This window comes from Diceros bicornis, chromosome 37 (assembly GCF_020826845.1).
Source record: "Diceros bicornis minor isolate mBicDic1 chromosome 37, mDicBic1.mat.cur, whole genome shotgun sequence".
NCBI lineage: Eukaryota > Metazoa > Chordata > Mammalia > Perissodactyla > Rhinocerotidae > Diceros > Diceros bicornis.
Window position 1 is genome coordinate 9,100,938 of NC_080776.1, and position 19,589 is coordinate 9,120,526.

Consider the following 19,589-nt stretch of genomic DNA (forward strand, 5'->3'; position numbering starts at 1 on the left):
TTCTATGGATTTACCAACTCTGGATATTTCATATAAATGGAATCATACAATGTGATCTTTGTGTCTGGCTTCTTTCATTTAGCACGTTTTCAAGGTTCGTCCACTTTGTAGCATGTATCAGTACTTCATTCCTTTTTATGGCTGAATAATATTCCATTGTATGGAATACAATATGAATAATATGGCTGAGTAATGCATTGTAGGTATATACCATATTTGTTTATCCATTCATCCATTGATAGGCATTTGGGCGGGTTCTACTTTTTGGCTATTGTGAATAGCGCTATTGTGAACATGTGTGTACATGTATTTGTTTGAGTAGCTGTTTTCAATTCTTTTGGATATTGTATTAGTTTGCTAGGGCTGCAGTAAAAAAGTATCACAAATTAGGAGGCTTAGAAAAGTAGAAATATATTGTCGCACAGTTCTGGAGGTTAGAAGCCTGAGATCAAGGTGTCGGCAGAGTCGGCAGAGTCCTTCTGAGGACTGTGAGGGAGCTTCTGTTCTGTGCCTCTCTCCTAGCTTCTGGTGGTTTGTCGGCAATCTTTGGCATTCCTTGGGTTGTAGACAGATCACCCCAATCTCTGCCCTCATGTTCAAATGGCATTCTCCCTGTGTGCATATCTATGTCCAAATTTCCCCTTTTCATAAGGACACTAGTCATACTGGTATAGGGGCCCACCCTATTTCGGTATGAGCTCATATTAACTAATTACATCTGCGGTGACCCTATTCCCGAATAAGGTCACAGTATAAGGTACTGAGGGTCAGGACTTCAACATATGAATTTGATGGGCACACAATTCAACCCATCACAGGTATATACCTAAGAGTGGAGTTTCCAGGTCAGATCAACTACTGATAATGCTGTGACAGTGACATTATCAGTCTTGGTATGCAGCTCTCTGGAATAATCATGATAGCCATTGGAGTGCATGGCATATTTAGAATTTGAAAGACTGTTCGATTGAAACCAGAAATCTCAAATCTGAATGCTCTTTGGCAGAGGAATATAGATTTTAAGACACAGCTCTCTTGTTGGGAAACTGACTCAAAATCAGGATTCATGTGCTTGGTTAAGTGACAGGTATCTCAGCAATCATACCTGAGACGACAGGTGAGATAAATATCACTGATTCCTCTTACCCATGTCTTCCCTCTGTGGCCTCTACTGCATGGGAAAAGGCTCAAATCCCTGGTGATAAAAGACTTTTTTTCTGTAATCCATTTCTATCCTAAACAAATGACCTTTCTTGTGGGCTGTGATATTAACAGATGAGGTCTTTGACATTGAGAATCTCATCATAATCTATTTCAGAGGAGAAATCATAGTCACTGGAAGAAGTATTATAATAGACATTTTATTAATATAAATGTAATTTTCTCCCTGCAGTGGATACTCAAGCAAAAAAAATAGTAGCTATCATTTATGGAGTTTCTATTATGATTCAGGCATTGTTCTCGGTGCCAACACGTGCACATGCTCACACACTTATTCTTACAAAAAATTCCTTTGATATTGGCATTATCTCTATTTTTCAGATTAGAAAAAAGAGGTTCAAAGAGGTTAGATGACTTGTCCAAGATTATTGTATGAATTAATGAATGCATGTACCACCTTTATTCCTAGTACTCTAACAGTTGCTGATTTCAGAAATCAGTGGGAAGACCTAGGCTGAAGGAAGGATGGAATATGAAGCCAAAAAAGAGGTAAGAGTACTAAGAGATTGACAGATGTGACAGTGAATTAATCATGTGATCAAGGGCACCCTAACAGTTCATAAAATAATAATTAAATAATTTATAAATGATTTTTAGTGTTTTTTTTCCATATAACATGTTTCTTATACATTTTCCCTCTCTGAGAATGATGAAATAGTACATGAGCAAATAAGAACCTCTGCCAGTTGCCAAATGGGATTTCCAACACCGTTATTGAAGTATTTATGGCACACCCCCAAATTGTGGGTTTGGAAATGGAGGTGGGTCCTTTGGTTTTATTCTTAACCTCTCATTTGCTCTAGTGAGTACACTTCATCATGGGTCCAGCCAACACTCTAGGATACAACAAACTTCTAGAGTGAGGAATCTTGGGGGTACAAATTTTGTGCACAGGTAGGAACATGGACACAGAATCCAGCTTTACTCAGTGGAATGCAATGTCTAATTTCCCACCTAACTCCCACCTACTTCAGACCTGGGCTGGTCTCGGTATCTTTCTCTCCCTCTTTCTTTCTTTTCTTTAATTTTTTATATATAAAAAATATATGATAAATATATTTATAAATATCATATCATATATAAATATATATGATAAAATATATATAACATAAAATTTCCCATTTTAACCATTTTAAATGTATAATTCAGTGGCATTAGTTATATTTACAATGTTACACAACCATTATCACTACCTACATCCAAATATTTCATCACCCCAAACAGAAACTCTGTAACCACGAAGCAATAACTCCCCGTTCACCACCTTCCGGCCCCTAGTAATCTCTAATCTTTCTCTATGAATTTACCTAGTCCAGATATTTCCTATAAGTGGAATCATACAATATTTGTCCTTTTATGCCTGGGTTATTTCACTTAGCATAACGTTTTCAATGTTCGTGTTGTAGCACATGTTAGAACTTCATTTCTTTTCGTGGCTGAATAATATTCCATTGTGTGGATATACGACCTCTTGTTTATCCCTTCTTCTGTTGCCAGACTCTTGGGTAGTTTCTACCTTTTGGCTATTGTGAATAATACTGCTATGTATTTTGAATTCTTTTGGATATATACTTAGGAGTGGAGTTCCTGGGTCACGTGGTAATTCTATGTTTAACTTTTTGAGGCACTGCCAAACTGTTTTCTGCAGTAGCTGCACCATTTTGCACTACCACCAGCAATGTACGAGGGTTGTAATTGCTTCACATCCTCGCTAATGCTTGTTATTTTGTTTCGTTTGTTTGTTTTTAAAGTAAAGCCATCCTGGTGGGTGTGAAGTGGTATCTCATTGTGGTTTTGAAAGCATTTCTTTAATGACTGATGATCTTGAATATTTTTTCATGTGCTTATTGGCCATTCGTATATCTTCTTGGGAGAAATGTCTTCAAGTTCTTTGCCTATTTTTTATTTTTTAATTTTTTATTTTTTGTGAGGAAGATCAGCCCTGAGCTAACATCTGATGTCAATCCTCCTCTTTTTTTTTTTTTTTGCTGAGGAAGACTGGCCCTGGGCTAACATCTGTGCCCATCTTCCTCTACTTTATATGGGACACTGCCACAGCATGGCCTGACAAGCGGTGTGTCAGTGCGTGCCTGGGATCTGAACCTGGGAACCCCTGGCCGCCGAAGCGGGGCGCATGCACTTAACCGCTTGCGCCACTGGGTGGCCCCTGCCTATTTTTTTTTTTTTTTTTTTTAACTAAAGTCCATGCTTTATTCATATTTCCTTAGTTTTTACCTAACGTCCTTTTTCTGTGCCAGGATCCCATCCAGGGTACCACATTACATTTAGTCATCATGTCTCCTTACCTGCCTATTTTTAAATTTGGTTGTTTGTCTTTTTGTTGTTGAGTTGTAATATTTCTTTATATATTCTGGATATTAAGCACTCATCAAATGTATGATTTGCAAACATTTTCTCCAATTCTGTAGATTGTCTTTTCATTTTCTTGATTGTGCCCTTTTGTTAACAAGCAAGGGCTCTCTTTCCCTCATGCACATGGAAGCCAATACTGTGTACATTGGTCTTTGAGGGAAAAAACAGTTTATTATTATACAATTGATTGGTAAGGAGACAGGAGAAGGCCTCTCATATCTGTCTTCCTGATCCAGGGTATAGGGTAAGGTTTAAGAGATCAGGGAGGGCCAGGCTGGTAGGCGGAAGTGCTGGCAGGATGAGTTTCGATTGGCTCTCTCTTCTGTGCATACTCCTGGCTGGCTCGATGCCCCGGAAAAACAGCCTTAACATTCTATTCTTAAGATGAGGTCAGCACAGTAAACAAGGGTGAAGTTGTTATGTAGATTTGTCATTCCCTTGTCTACTGATAAGAGTTTCTGATAAGAGATTTAGTTGTCCTCTCCTTCCTAGCTCAGAGAGGAGGGCAACCTTACAAATGGAGATTTCCCTTATAAATGTAATTTCCTTTACAAATGGGTAACTTCTACTTGGTTTCTAGAGCTTTCCTTCTGTCTACTATTTCTTAAAAATAATCGGCCTAAAATAATTCTTATGCCAAAGGGGCATATTTTGGGGTGACAAATTCTGTTCCTGGTCCTGTGGTTATACTTTCATAAACAAAGTTTTTTTTGCTGTTGTTGTTTTTTGCTTAGGAAGATTAGCCCTGAGCTAACATCTGTGCCCATCTTCCTCTATTTTGTATATGGGATTCCACCACAGCATGGCTTGATGAGTGGTGGGTAGGTCCGAGCCTGGGATCTGGGATCCGAACCTGTGAACCCCAGGCCGCCAAAGCGGAGCACGTGAATTTAACCACTACTGCTGGCCCCCAAGTTTTTAATTTTTATGAAGTCCAATTTATTTTTTCTTTTGTTGCCTATGCTTTTGGTGTCCTATTTAAGAAATCATTATCAAATCCAAAGTCACATGCATTTTCCCATTTTCTTCTAAGAGTTTTATAATTTTAGCTCTTAAATTTAAATCTTTGATCCATTTTGAGTTAATTTTTGTTTATGGTGTAAGGTAGGGTCCAACTTCGTTCTTTTGCATGTGGATATCCAGTTTTCCCAGCTTAATTGGTTGAAGAGATCATTCTTTCCCCATTCAGTGGTTTTGGCACTCTTGTGGAAAATTAATTGACCATAGATGTGAGGGTTTATTTCTGGGCTCTCAATTCTATTCTATTGGCCTATATGTCTATCTTTATGGCGGTACCACACTGTTTTGATTACTGTAGCTTTGTAGTAAGTTTTGAAATCAGGAAGTGTGAGTCTCTGACTTTATTCTTCTTTTTCAATATTGTTTTGGCTATTCTGGGTCCCTTGAAATTCCATATGAATTTTAGGATAGGTTTTTCTATTTCTTTGAAAAATACCATTGGAATTTTGATAGAGATTGCACTAAATTGAAATACAGCTTTGGGTATTATTTTCATCTTAAAATAATATTATCTTCCAATCCATGAATAAGGCATGTGAAGGGGAGGAAGACTGTCCTCTACCCCGTCTGGGTCCTTTCTGGCTGGGCTTCAAATTAAATTGACATGAGACCGAATAGCAGGAGAAAATCAAACAAAGCTTTATAACATGTATACATGGGAGAGACCCACTGGGTAACTTGACAAGATGGTGGAGGTTCTCATCTTAAATACTATCCTCAGCTAAAGACAAAGGAGGATGTTGGGGGTGGGAGGAGTCAGCTATGGGAGATTACAGAGAAGTACAATAAACAAGTGTAAGGTTATTATGCAGATTTGTGGCCTCGCCTTCCACCTTGACAAGTTTCTAGAGATGAGGTCATCCTGCCTTCTTCCTGGTACAGAGAGGGAGATGCCTTTACAAATAGAGATTTCCCTTATAAATGTAACTGTGTTTTACAAGGGATAACTTCTACATTTACTTGGAATGGGCTTAGCAAGGACCCTCCCAGTCTATCCATCCCCAGAGTTAAATTCTTTTAGGCAGTTAGTGGTGGGGGGTGGGTGGAGGTCAAAGTTTCTTTCAGAGAAAGTAATCAAGGTACAGAGATATATTTTTAGGTGGCCAATTCTGATCTCCCCCACTCCCACCTTTGAAACTAAGAAGTTTCACAGTCCTTTTGAAACTTAAAGAGGTTTTACAGTCCAGAAGCTGAGTTGGTAGATTGTTCCATCTCCTTGAACACATTGCTTAGTCCTGATAATAGATCAGTCCAGGTAAGTTCATTTTAGAAGGCGGTGATGCAGGTGGGCTCCCAAAGTTAGGCCTATATTGTGGAAGCAAGCAATCAAGTATTTAATAACAAGCATTTTTATGGAAACAGAAGAAAAACAAGGTTAATGGTTGGAGCAAATTATAAACCAGTTTCTGAGCTCAGAGGACAGCCAGTTAAGAAGATTTCTAGATGTCAGTGTTGAAGCATCTTTTGCAGCTTAAAATGTCTCTGATTATGTCATCAGGTATTCAGGTACCTTTCTGAGTGGCTTACATAGCAACAGACATGAATCTCTCTTAAGTTTATATCAAGTCCTCCAGCTTCAGTTTGCAAGGCTTCAGGAAAAAGGGCAGGTTCCGTTCTCAGTGATTCCAAAGGAAAATGACAGAAAAGGTGCTGGCCCCGTGGCTTAGCGGTTAAGTGCATGCGCTCCGCTACTGGTGGCCCAGGTTCGGATCCCGGGCGTGCACCAATGCACGGCTTCTCTGGCCATGCTGAGGCCGCGTCCCACATACAGCAACTAGAAGGATGTGCAACTATGACATACAGCTATCTACTGGGGCTTTGGGGAAAAAAAAAAAAGGAAGAGAATTGGCAATAAATGTTAGCTCAGAGCCGGTCTTCCTCAGCAAAAAGAGGAGGATTGGCATGGATGTTAGCTCAGGGCTGATCTTCCTCACAAAAAAAAAAAAAAAAGGAAAAAGAAAATGACAGGAAAAAAAATAAAAAATGTTAGTTTGGAGCTTTGTAGCCAGATATTTGAGGAGACTGGAAGAATTCAGGATCCAGTCCAGTTTATAGGTAGAAAACAAAAAACCTGAAAGACAATTAACAGAACTAGGATCTAATCTCCACAAATGTGTACTGTAGTTTCCACTGAAATAATTTTTCTCTCTAAAATCACCCTCCTTTTTACCAAAGATGGCTAAATTAAGACTAACTAGCTTGTAAAATAAGTCTAGTTTCAATAAATTTGGCCCAATTATTTACATAAGTACAGCAAGAATAGCAATTGATCATATAGGCTCTTTTAAATCTGCTTTGCTGGAACTTTTTTTTTTTTAATGCTTTTTTATTTATTTTTTTTTTGTGAGGAAGATCAGCCCTGAGCTAACATCCATGCCAATCCTCCTCTTTTTTTGCTGAGGAAGACTGGCCCTGGGCTAACATCCGCACCCATCTTCCTCCACTTTATATGGGACACCACCACAGCATGGCCGGACAAGTGGTGCATCAGTGCACCCCCGGGATCTGAACCTGGGCTGCCAGCAGTGGAGCGCCCGCACTTAACTGCCACGCCATGGGGCCGGCCCCAGCTGGAACTTTTTATAAGGAACCTCAGATAGAACTTCAAAGGCCTCTCAAGGCCAGGAAAGCCAAGCCAAGGATTTTGTCATCAGACTTTGCCTGCAATACCTACAGATTTGGGTGAATTCCTCTCTTCTTGAGGTTCCCCCAAAATATTGCAAGATTCTTTGCACATGCCAGATAAGTGATATTCTCTACTTAGCCAGTAAGTGTTGCTTGGAACACTGTACATAAAGTACCAGGCCAATATTTCCACGTGGCTTTATTCCATGAAGTCCAATCTTTCTCTCTCAAAAACTGTCTTGTCATATCGGAATCTATTTGTTTTTCTCAAATATAATATTCCAGTCAAAGCTTTGGTAATATAACCAATGTTTCCAATTGTGTCCTGTTATAAGGAGAACAGATTCTTATTGAACTTATGCAAGTAACTATATTCACCATATAGTGACATAAGAATATTCACTTACTAAGAGTTTCCAAATTCTGGAGGGTTCATGTAGAGAGAAAAAGATAAATGTTTCAATTTTGTTTACAAAAGTATAATTTACCAAATTGCTGTAAGTCGTAGTTAGCTTAAGAGAAAAAGTTTTCCTTAAATCTGAAAAAAACAAAACATTTAAAAAATCGGCAATATTTCAAACCAAAGTCATAAAAATTATAATCATCCTTATCAGTTCATTCAGTCCTGTGTAATCGATTCTTGATCATAATCTTCTGTTAGCAGTTTTATGGGGCCATTAGTTTCTCCGTTAGAGTTTTGCAATTTCTTGCGCAGCTCAGTTTTATAATCTGAAAGTTTGTCAGAAACCTGTATTCTAGAGTAAGTGCCAGAGTCCTTTCCATGAATTTCTCTGAAGATGAAATGTATTTTGCAAAAGCATCAGAGTAAAACAATAATTGTCTGTAAACAACAAAAGACTTAAAAATGACAATTGACAAAGAAACTTGGTTATTTTTGTGACATACAACACTTTAAGATAATAACTAGAATTATGACTGATAACCAGGACAGATCAGAATTCTAGGAATGTTATATAATTTTTAGAACACTTAGATCAATAACATTTACCCACACAATATCATAGGCCCTATGAAACAATGCTTAGTCATCCATTTAACCAAGGAGACAGTTAAAGATTTTTAGGCAAATGCAGAAAATTAAATAGCTGTACAAAAAACCTTAGCACCTATGATTAAAGACCTGATAAAAACAATATAGGAGGGGCTGGCCCAGTGGCACAAGTGGTTAAGAGCGCACGCTCCACTGTGGCAGCCTGGGGTTCACAGGTTCGGATCCTGGGCATGCACCAACACACTGCTTGTCAAGCCATACTGTGGCGGCATCCCATATAAAGTAGAGGAAGATGGGCATGGATGTTAGCTCAGGGCCAGTCTTGCTCAGGAAAAAAAAAAAAAGAGGAGGCTTGGCATCGATGTTAGCTCAGGGCTGATCTTCCTCACAAAAACAAACAAACAAAAAAAAACAATATAGGAAATTTATTTTGATAAAACACACATTCTCTACCCTTCTGGTAAACTACTCAAAGAAAAGACCTTTTATAATCTCGTTACCAAGAGCAGACTAAAAGTTCAAGAAAATTATCCTTTTAAGAGAGAGAAAAAAACAAATTTTAATTTTGTACCAACTTACTATTGATATTAAAACTTATTTACTTAATTGGATTTAGTTTAATCCCAGCCAACTTGACCAAGCATAAAACTGCTCAGGGTTTTACTTTTACAAATTTTCTGTCACTTACTTTTTTCATTCAGAATTTGTCCCATGCCTTTCTTTTTTTTTCCTCCTAGTCCTTTGGAACAAATTTATCTTTCTTAACAAGACAAGCAAAAATATTTCCATTTTTCATGCCTTCTTTACTGAAAACATAGCTTATTTTCCTTGAATAGAGTTTATGTTGATTCTGTATGTTCTGACAAACAAACATATTTTCCTTATTAATTTTTAGTGGCTTTAATTACATATATTAATTTGAATTTTTAACCCTTACAGACCTTAGTAAAACTAAAAAGTAAACAATTATGAACTGTCTTTTATATCAGCATTTTAAACACTTTTCATAATTTCTAGAAACATGCTACTTCATAGTATAATTTTTTAATAAAACATAAGACATGTTTACTAATAGATCCAAACACTTTTTAGTTTCTCTGTAATAAGAAGCCAAAAGTAGATAAACTTAGATATATTTAGCAATAACATTTCAGTATTTTATCTTATTTGAAAATGACCCAGAGACTCAACAAATTTTTATCATTTAGCTTAATTTAGCAAAACTCTCAAGTTTTAGGTTACCAAATGTCAATGCAAAATAACAATAACCATTCTATAGATAAGAGAAATTAAGTGAGTTTACTTGAGCCAGAGTGAGGATTATAACCCAGGAAGACCTTAGAAAGCGTTCTGGAGAAGCAGGGTGTTCAGTAAAGTCTTATATCTTTTTAGAACAAAGAACATACATTAAACACACCCAGGATACATTTTCATCAAAGTTTCAAAAGATACTCAGTTGCAAATTAGCATGGGCCGGCCCCATGGCTTAGTGGTTAAGTGAGCGCGCTCCACTGCTGGCGGGCCGGGTTCGGATCCCGGGCGTGCATTGACACACTGCTTCTCCGGCCATGCTGAGGCCGCGTCCCACGTACAGCGACTAGAAGGATGTGCAACTGTGACGTACAGCTATCTACTGGGGCTTTGGGGGAAAAATAAATAAATAAATAAAATTGAAAAAAAACCCAGATATTCAGTTGTAAATTAACAGGTCAAAACGTGACCCTGATGTCAGGAAGGGGACTAATCTGGGCGTTACCAATAGGGTGTAGGAGGAGAAGTATGCATTCTTATCTGAAGAGAGTGTGTTCTCTACTCTAATGGTTAAGCAGAGGTACAGTCTATGTTTGATAGGCCATAAGTCAGGCTTTTTAGTTCAAGCTGAATCAGTTTTGAACCCAAATAGTTACCCCATATACCTCAATATGTGAGAATCTCTTGTCACAAAAATTTGGAAGCTGTTCTTTCAAGTGTACAGGTCATAAAACATAATCATTGTACCCAAAAACTCATTTTCACCTGACTAAATCATTTGTTCCCAACAATTATGTTTCGATTATCCACGAAAACGTCACGAGACGTCAGACAAAGTTGGCTGTCATTTACAGCTCTTATTTTGCTGATGAATTTGTAACAAGGGTAGCGTGGGCTTGTGTGACCAGTGAACCCAGGCTGCTTGTTGGTGTCATATCCAAAGACTGGCAACTCTGAAGACGTGCCTATTTCAATCAATCAAACCAACAAACTTAAACCAGCTTTCATTTACCAAGATTATTTCCTATCACATTAACTTGAAAGACATAGAAGTGCTTACTTTAAGCCAATTAAACAGAGCTCTTAATTTTGGCTGTACCATCCAGAGGTAAAATATCACACACGTGACATACATAGAGACACATAAGCAACAGACAGATGGGACACGGATTTTATAGCCTCCGTTAAAAATTTTAGCGGTTTGTATCTGCAAAAGCTTCCTTTCCCATTTGTTTTTCTTTTCTTTCAGTCTCAGGAATCTGGGATGGGCTAGATATTCCTTTTGTTAAGCACTTGGGCAAGCCTCTGGAGTTCGGAGGGGAGGCTTTGGGCTTGGCAAATGAACTTTGAATTGCTTTCTAGAGCCATACCTGAGGCCTTCCAGAGATTTGCAAGACAAAGACAGTTGCTTCCAGGTCCCCAAAGAACTGGATTACAGTTTGAATGACAAAGAATTTGACCTACCCTCCCAGCTGCATTTTTTTTCAATTACCTTTTTTTATATCAGGGAAAATTTTAACTTGAGGTGAATCAAAAGATTTGTATATTTGAAAACTTTCAGGACAATGTATCACACCTTTAAATGTCTGCACCTTTCTAAGTGTACAATTCAACCCTAGACCAATTTACCTTGGGCTTGGGGGGGCTTTTATTATCCTGATATTAGCCTCTACTTTTTATCTCATACAGTGTGGGCTCAGGCAACCCTATTGACTCCCCCTTTTGTAAGTTTAATTACCACTGTCTGAAGGGCAGATTTGTATGCTGTTTTACAATCAGGAGGGGGAAACATTCCCCAGTGGGTCACAACGTTTATCCCACAATACAATTTATAATACAATCAGGCAAAAAAAAAAGATACAATCACTTCACATAAACCCTGTAAATATATCAGTTTTTCTACAAAATTTCATCTGAATTCCATCAACTCTTATACCTCTAATCAAGTTTTCATTAGGACTTTATCAATAGGTCTTGGTCTTATAATTTTGGACAGGGGAAGCATTCCCAGTCACACATTTTAAAACCTACTCAGGCAAAGTTGACATAACCTCTTTATATAAAATTAGCTCAAACATTCTAACTTTTATAATCTTATCAACACTTAACACTTTTACACTTTTTTTAATTTAATTGTAACCTGAGTCAGGGTCTTAAGGCTAGTGGAAATTTTTTTTTTCTTTTTTTTAATCTGGCTTTTTCATTAAGTACCAATAAAACAATTATGATGAGAGGTCTTACAAAAGTTTTTCTTCCCCCAGTTTAGAAGTTTTCTCAATTTAAATGATCCATTGTCTGGCCACACTGATGAGTAGGATTTTAATCTTAACAGTGACTCATACCAAAACTTAACCATGGACGCAAGAGATGTGCCTAAAAGAGATCCAGAGACTTCACTCCCAAAAATAAGAAAGCACAACAAGCGATGAAGGTTGAGATGACAAAGGCCCCTTATGAAAGCAAATGGGACCCCTTATGACAAACCCCTGAGAGCAGAGGCAGTCAGACAAAGAGTGTGTCTCAGAACCCCAGTCTACTTGACTGGCTGCCAAGATGTGTGCCGGTACATAGATCCTCTGGATGGTAGAGACCAGAAAGGTCACAAAGCCAAGCTCTCAAGACATAGAACAAGACAAAAGAAAAAACCTCATCTGATATGCACATTAACAGCTTTAGCTAAGCCTTGGATCTCTCGGAGCCAGAATAATACCTGGGGGGGAGGTGCTGTGGGGTTGGGGATTGTGTGTGCTTTACAGAGTACCTCGTCATTGCAGAGACATTTTCTTGAAGTTGCCAGGGGACTTGTGTCGTCTACCCCGTTCTGTGACCAACTTTTCCTTTCATGGGAGACTTCGTGAGTTGGCGAGCGCCTTAGTGGCTCTTAACTACTCGACCCACGCCCACCAAATTTGCGGCCTTTTTGGCTTCCAGGATGCCCTTAGCTTTTCACTTCATGCGCATATTCCAAGACAACAACTTATAGAGATGCCTGTGCTTATGACAAATGACAAAAAAAGACAGAGACAAGGAGCAATAGTGCCTATTTCTGGGAGGAAAAGGATCAATTACCAATGAGTACTCAACCAGATGCTAAAGTCACTGAGTCCAAGAAGCTAGCTTCACCAATATTTTCTCCTGCCAATGTAAATTCAGAAAAAAAAGACCCTCACTGCTCTAGTTTCCACTGGACGCTGCAGGCAGAGATCTGGGAGACTGACACGGTAAAAACTCTTTACCTCCTGCCCACTCCTGTCAGGGGTCCAGGAACTCTCAGCTGCAGTAGTCCAGGAGTGAAGAGCATCCAGCCAGTGAAATTTTTATCCCATCCTCACCACAAAACTGAAGGGGAGGAAGACTATCCTCTACCCCATCTGGGTCCTTTCTGGCTGGGCTACAAATTAAATTGACATGAGACCGAATAGCAGGAGAAAATCAAACAAAGCTTTATAATATGTATACGTGGGAGAGACCCACTGGGTAACTTGACAAGAAGGCGGAGGTTTCATCTTAAATACTATCCTCAGCTAAAGACAAAGGAGGATGTTGGGGATGGGAGGAGTCAGCTATGGGAGATTACCAGAGAAGCACAATAAACAAGGGTAAGGTTATTATGCAGATTTATGGCTTCACCTTCCACTTTGACAAGTTTCTAGAGATGAGGTCATCCTGCCTTCTTCCTGCTATAGAGAGGGAGATACCTTTACAAATGGAGATTTCCCTTAAAAATGTGAATGTGTCTTACAAAGGATAACTTCTACATTTACTTGGAGTGGGCTTAGCAAGGACCCTCCCAGTCTATCCATACCCAGAGTTAAAATCTTTTAGGCGGTTAGTGGTGGGCGGGGTGGAGGTCAAAGTTTCTTTCAGAGAAAATAATCAAGGTAAAGAGACATTTTTAGGTGGCCAATTCTTATCTCCCACACATGTCTTTCCGTTTATTTAGGTCTTCTTTAATTTCATTCAGCCATGTGTTATAGTTTTCAGTGTACAAGTCTTGCACCGCCTTGATTTAATTTATTCCTAAGTATTTTGTTCATTTTGATGCTATCGTAAATGGAATTGTTTTCTTTGTGGATTGTTCATTGCTATGAACAGAAATAAAACTAATTTTTGCGTGTTGATTTTGTATCCTGCGACTCTGCCTTGCAATGGTTTCAAACAATGCCTGCCATGTTCCCACCCTGACCTGGTTCTGAGAAGGCAAAACAGAGACAAGCACCTTGCAGCCGTCCTTCAGGCTGCCCCAGACGGGTTAGAACAGACAAATACAGTAATTTGTGAATAAAATCTACTCTGTTCCCTCCAGAACCAGCTACCAGGGTCCCACACTGACTGCTGTCTTCAAAACTGCCACTCAGCTGGGAAGGGAGGTAAGGACAAGGGCAAGTAAAAATGCCACAAAGCTTTCCTACCACTTTTAAGTTGCTTTTTCTTGATTCAACATTCACTCAGTTGCTGCAAACTTTTGACTGTTTTCCAGAGTTCTGACAATTTCTGTTTTTTTGATGTTTGGAGGGATGGGCATTTGGAGTTGTCTGCGCCACCGTTTTACTGACATCCTCTTTATTTTTTTTAATGTAAACTTTTTTTTTTAATAATTTTATTTATTTATTTTTTTCCCCCTAAGCCCCAGTAGATAGTTGTATGTCACTGCTGCACATCCTTCTAGTTGCTGTATGTGGGACTCGGCCTCAGCATGGCCGGAGAAGCAGTGCGTCAGTGCGCGCCCAGGATCCGAACCCGGGCCGCCAGCAGCGGAGCGCGCGCACTTAACCGCTAAGCTACGGGGCCGGCCCAATGTAAACTTTTAATTGAAATACAGCATGTATAAAGGTGTACAAATCAGAAGTGTACAGTTTGATGAATTTTTATGAAGTGTACAAAGCCATGAAACCAGCACTCAGAACAATAACCAGGTATTATCAGAGACCTGGAAGTCCGTGGTGCTCCCTCCAATTGCTGACCGCTACCTTCTCACTCTCTTAATTTCTAGTGCCACGTGTTACTTTTATCTGTTTTTAAACTTTATGTAAATGTGATACTCAGCAATAGGCTCACTCTGCTCACTGAGATCTGAGCCAATTAATCACAATGAGTTAGAGATCGAGAAACGGAGTTTAATTAGATTAGCAGGCAAATTGGAAGACAGGTGACTAACATCTCAGAAACCCATCTTCAAAGATTACAGAATCTTGAGGCAGTTATATAGGGAAAATGGGCAGTAAGGAGGGCTCCAGGGATGTTGGTTTCCAGGCATGACAGGCTCCAGGCATCACATTGTTCCATTCTTCTGTCAGCTGTGATGGATACCTTGTAGGCATGTTTCCCGCCTGTGGTTAGCCTGTTTCTAAAGAGAAACTCATAGAACAGAGTTTTAATTATCAAGATATTGGGGAGTACATACGTAAGGAGAGGGCATAAATCAGGAGAGCATGTGAATTTTTTTGGAGTACGTGCAGAGCAGCAAGTGGCCACACAGAGGAGGGTCTGGGGCCATTTACTGTAACAAGATGGCCTCAATCACGCTCACTTACAAATGGAATCATGCAGTATAGAGTCTCTTCTGTCTGCTCTCTTTTGGTCAACATATGCTAATGAGATTCACTCATGTCATGTGTAGTTGCAATTCATTCTCATTGCTGTATATAATTCCATTGTATGAGTACAATACAATTTACTTATTTATTCTACTGTCATTGTCACTGCACAAAATTGCGGTTCTCTTGCCCAATGTGCATTAAAAAAGCCAATTAATTACAGCATCAGCTTTTGGGAAAAGAAATCAGCTTTATTCTGTGAGATAGATCTGCAGGGAGACAGGGGGCATGTGCCCTTAGATCTGTCTCCCCAGTTCAGGGTTTGGGGAAAAATTAAGAGGTTAGGGAGAATAGGAAGGCACGTGGAAATGCTAGTGGGACGGGTTTTGATTGGTGAGCTTCAAGCATTTATGGTAAGGTTCTAAACATTTATGGTAAGGTGGGGAAGGAATTTTAATGCCGAATCTTCCTGAATGACGGACCCCTTGCTTCTGACAAAGTCTGACTTTTAAGTTCTGGTAATGTCCTGGTCCTTTGGTTCCATGGGGAGGAGAATCTTTGGTTCCAAGCTCATTTCAGGTCAAGATTTCTTCTTCTGCACATGCTCTGACTACGAGACTTTGCAAATCTTCTGAAAGACAATTTCTTGTTTTTGAGGAAGATTGGCCCTGAGCTAACATCTGTTGCCAATCTTCCTTTTTTTTCTTTTTTCTCCCCAAAGCCCCAGTACATAGCTGTATATCGTAGTTGTAGGTCCTTCTATGTGGGACGCCGCCTCTGCGTGGCTTGATGAGCAGTGAGTAGGTCCACGCCCAGGATCCTGAACCTGCAAACCCTGGGCCACCGAAGTGGAACGTGCAAACTTAACTGCTACACCACCGGGCGGGCCCCTGAAAGACAATTTCTTAACTACTCTGTTGATAAGATAGAGTCAGCTGAACTGGTCCTGGAGGGCCCAAGGTTACATCATGAGTATCTGAGTGCTTCTTAGTTAAGGACTGTTACAAATAGTACTGCTAAGAACATTCTCATACACATCTTTTGGTAAGCACATCTAGACATTTCTGTTGGATTTATATCTAGTAGTGGAATTGCAGTATCACAGGGTAGGCGCAGTCCAGCTCTCGTAAATATGGCTAGATTTCTGCAGTACTTGTAGCAGCTGACACTTTCACCAGCAGTGTATGAAGGTTCCATTTGAAGTGGAGCAACACTTGGGTATTTGTATTTGTTTCTAGTTTTACTCCTTTGTCTTTGTAATTTCATTCATTCTAGTGGAAGCATAAGATTATCTTGTTGTGGTTTTACATTACATTTCCCTGACGGCTAATGGGGGACATTGTTTTTTCCAAAGGTGGCTGCTACAATTTCTTTCAACACACATGCAATTCCACAACTGACCTTGCCACTCTTCCATTAAGAAGTGGGGTCTAGGGGCTGGCCTGGTTGCACAGCGGTTAAGTGAGCATGCTCTGCTTCCGAGGCCCGAGGGTTCGCAGGCGCGCACCGAGGCACCGCTTGTCAAGCCATGCTGTGGGGGCATCCTGTATAAAGTAGAGGAAGATGGGCACGGATGTTAGCCCAGGGCCAATCTTTCTCGGCAAAAAGAGGAGGATTGGCATTGGATGTTAGCTCAGGGCTGATCTTCCTCACACACACAAAAAAAGAAGTGGGGTCTAATTTCCCTCTCCTTGAATCTGGGGGAGCACATGACTGCTCTGTTACTGGCACGTTGGGTTCTTCTTGTCCCCCAGGAAGGAAATCAAGAGAGACAAGAAGCGGGAGTAGAAAAGTAAAAGTTAAGGCACAAGGGAGCCGGTGCAGCAAGGAAAGGGGCAGTTGACCAGCTTGTTAGGGAGCAGGATTGTGGGGCTTTTATTAGGCAAAGGCTGGGGAGGAGCCTTGTCATGGCATGTAGAGGTGGGGTTTTTCTTGCGCTTGTGCTGTTCGACATGCCACCACATGTGGCACATGTATCATTAGCATGCCAGCTCTCCAACCCTGGCTGTGATTTTTGCTAAGCTAATGGGGCTAGGGTCACCTTCAGTGGACTCCTCGGTGTTGGGCGCATGTGTAAACCAGGAAAGTCCAGAAGCCAAGGAATGTGGTTCTTTGTGGTCTCTGTCTGATTCTCCTAGCTTGCCGATTGGTTAGGGGCCTTATCTTGTTAGGCCAGGGGCCTTGCAGAGGGCCCCGTCTTGTTAGGCTGGTTCCTGTCTCAGCTCCAACTAACGAGTATAGCAGAAAGTGATGCTGCCTCTCTTTTGAAGCTGGGTCATGAAAGATCATGCAGCTTCTGCCTTATTCTTTGCAACATTCATGCTTGGAGCCCTGAGCTGCCATGTAGTAAGTCCTACTACTCTGGGGCTGCCATGCTATGAGAAAGCCAAGCCACGTGGAGAGGCCACGTGAGGACACTCTGGACAACAATGAGTGTCTCTGAGTCATCAAGTGCTTCCAGATTTTTCCAGCCCTCAGCCCTTGAGTCTTCCAAGCTGAGGTCTCAGACGTCATAGAACAGAAACAAGTCATCCCCACTCTGCCCACTCCAAGTTCCTGAGCCACAGAATCTGTACACATAGAAAACGATTGTTGTTTTCAGTTGCTAGATATTTGGGCAGTTTGTTAGGCAGCAATAGCAAAAGTCTCATACAAATGATTGGTTTTACTGCATAATGCTAGAATGTCAGAACACTGTAGCTCCATTTACCGCTTCCTGCCTTTTGCACTATTATTGTGATATTGTGATTCATGAGAAAAACATATTTGGTCGTTCAGATGACCAAACCATACTTCTCCTATATATTTGGCCTTTGTCCATGATTTCTGGCTCACAGCTCCCAAAACCCCTGGGATTTCCCGAGGGCTAAGAGCAGTGGGAGCATCTTTTGTTACAACGTTTGCCGTCTTGTCCTCTGTTCCTGAAAACCTCTCACAGCCATAAAGGTAGAATGGGTGTCTTATATTCATAACAAGGCCCCTTCCGCCACAGTGGGGTTTATGTTAATGAGATGACTATGAGAAAGCATCTAAGGATGGGGGCTGGTTGCCAGGGGAACCAACGATGAATAGAGGGTTGGAAATTTCAGTCCCACCCCCTGATTTCCAGGGAGAGGAGAAGGGCAGGAGGTTGAATCGGTCACCAACAGCCAATGATTTAATCAACCATGCCTAGGTAATGAAGCCTCCACTAAAACCCAAAAGGAGGGAGTTCAGAGAGCTTCCAGGTTGGGTAGACAGAACGCTTCCACATGCCACTGTGCCAGACCCAAACTCCATGGGGACAGAAGCTCCTTTGTTCGGAACCTCACCCTATGTATCTCTTCATCAGGCTGTTGATCCTACCCTTTAATATCCTTTGTAATAAACCAGTAATCTAATGAGTAAATGGGTTTCTTGAGTTCTGTGAGCCACTCTAGCAAATTAATCAAACCCAAAGAAGGTTTCATGGGAACCTCCAATCTGTAGCCTGTCAGTCAGAAGCACGAGTAACAACCTGGGCTTGCGATTGGCATCCGAAATGGGGGGCCGTCTTGTGGGACTGAACCCCTAACCTGTGGAATCTGATGCTGTCTGTGGAGAAATAGGGTGAGAATTGAGTTGAATTGCAGGATACCCAGCTGGTGTCAGAGCATTACTTGGTGGTATGGAAACCAGCCCCCCACCCCTACCGCCCAACACACATTGGAATTGGGTGAGCAGAACCTTTTAGTTATTGACATACATTTTAATTCTACATATATTGCAAGACTGCTGAAAACAACACTCTGCTTTTGGGAGCCTATTCTCCTTAGAGAACCTATGGGAACCTATGTCTATATGACTGTGTGTCCATGCAGCCTGTGTTCTTTACTGTGGTGAACATTTTTTTCCTATTATAAAGAAATTCATGAGCCAGCCCTGATGGCTTAGTGGTGAAAGCTTGGTGTGCTCCGCTTTGGCAGCCTGGGTTCGGTTCTCAAGCATGGAACCACGCCACTCATCTGTCAGTAGCCATGCTGCGGCAGCAGCTCACATAGAAGAACTAGAAGGACTTACAACTAAAATATACAATTATGTACTGGGGCTTTGGGGGGAAGAAAAGACAAAAAAGAGAGAGGAAGATTGTCAACAGATGTTAGCTCAGAGCAAATCTTTCCCAGCAAAAAAAGAAAAAAAAAAGAAATTCATTAAAAAAAATTGGCAACGTACAAAAAAGTATAAAGACTGAAAGTCATATATAATTTACCACCGTTATTAATTTTAGTGTGTCTTTCCAGTTGTGTGTGTGTGTGAGTGCGTGATGTGTGTGTGTGAGAGAGAGAGAGCATGAGATCAATGGTTGAAATGGTTTTGTAACTTGTTTTTGTTTCTTCTTAATGAAACATTGTGAGCATTTTTAATAAAACCCTTGTTCTTTTCACTCTACGTGCTGCTTCTTGTTTCAATAAATTCTTTGTTTCAGGATAGGGAGCCCCATTCACATGTCAGTGCATAGCAACATTCCCCAGGTGCTCCCTTCTCATCAAGTGGCCCTCCCCCATTAAGGAAGCAGTGGTTGGAATGTTTCA

General features: G+C 40.5%; 1 long non-coding RNA gene across 1 annotated transcript in view; it reads left to right on the forward strand.

The window, feature by feature from the left end:
* The first annotated feature begins 470 nt into the window (after positions 1-470).
* The window catches only part of LOC131399044 (uncharacterized), a 29,170-nt gene continuing 10,051 nt past the window's right edge, over positions 471-19,589 (forward strand). The window contains exons 1-2 of the long non-coding RNA XR_009217056.1: positions 471-1,710; positions 13,809-13,872. This is a non-coding gene — a long non-coding RNA (uncharacterized LOC131399044). The remainder of the gene's footprint in view (positions 1,711-13,808; positions 13,873-19,589) is intronic.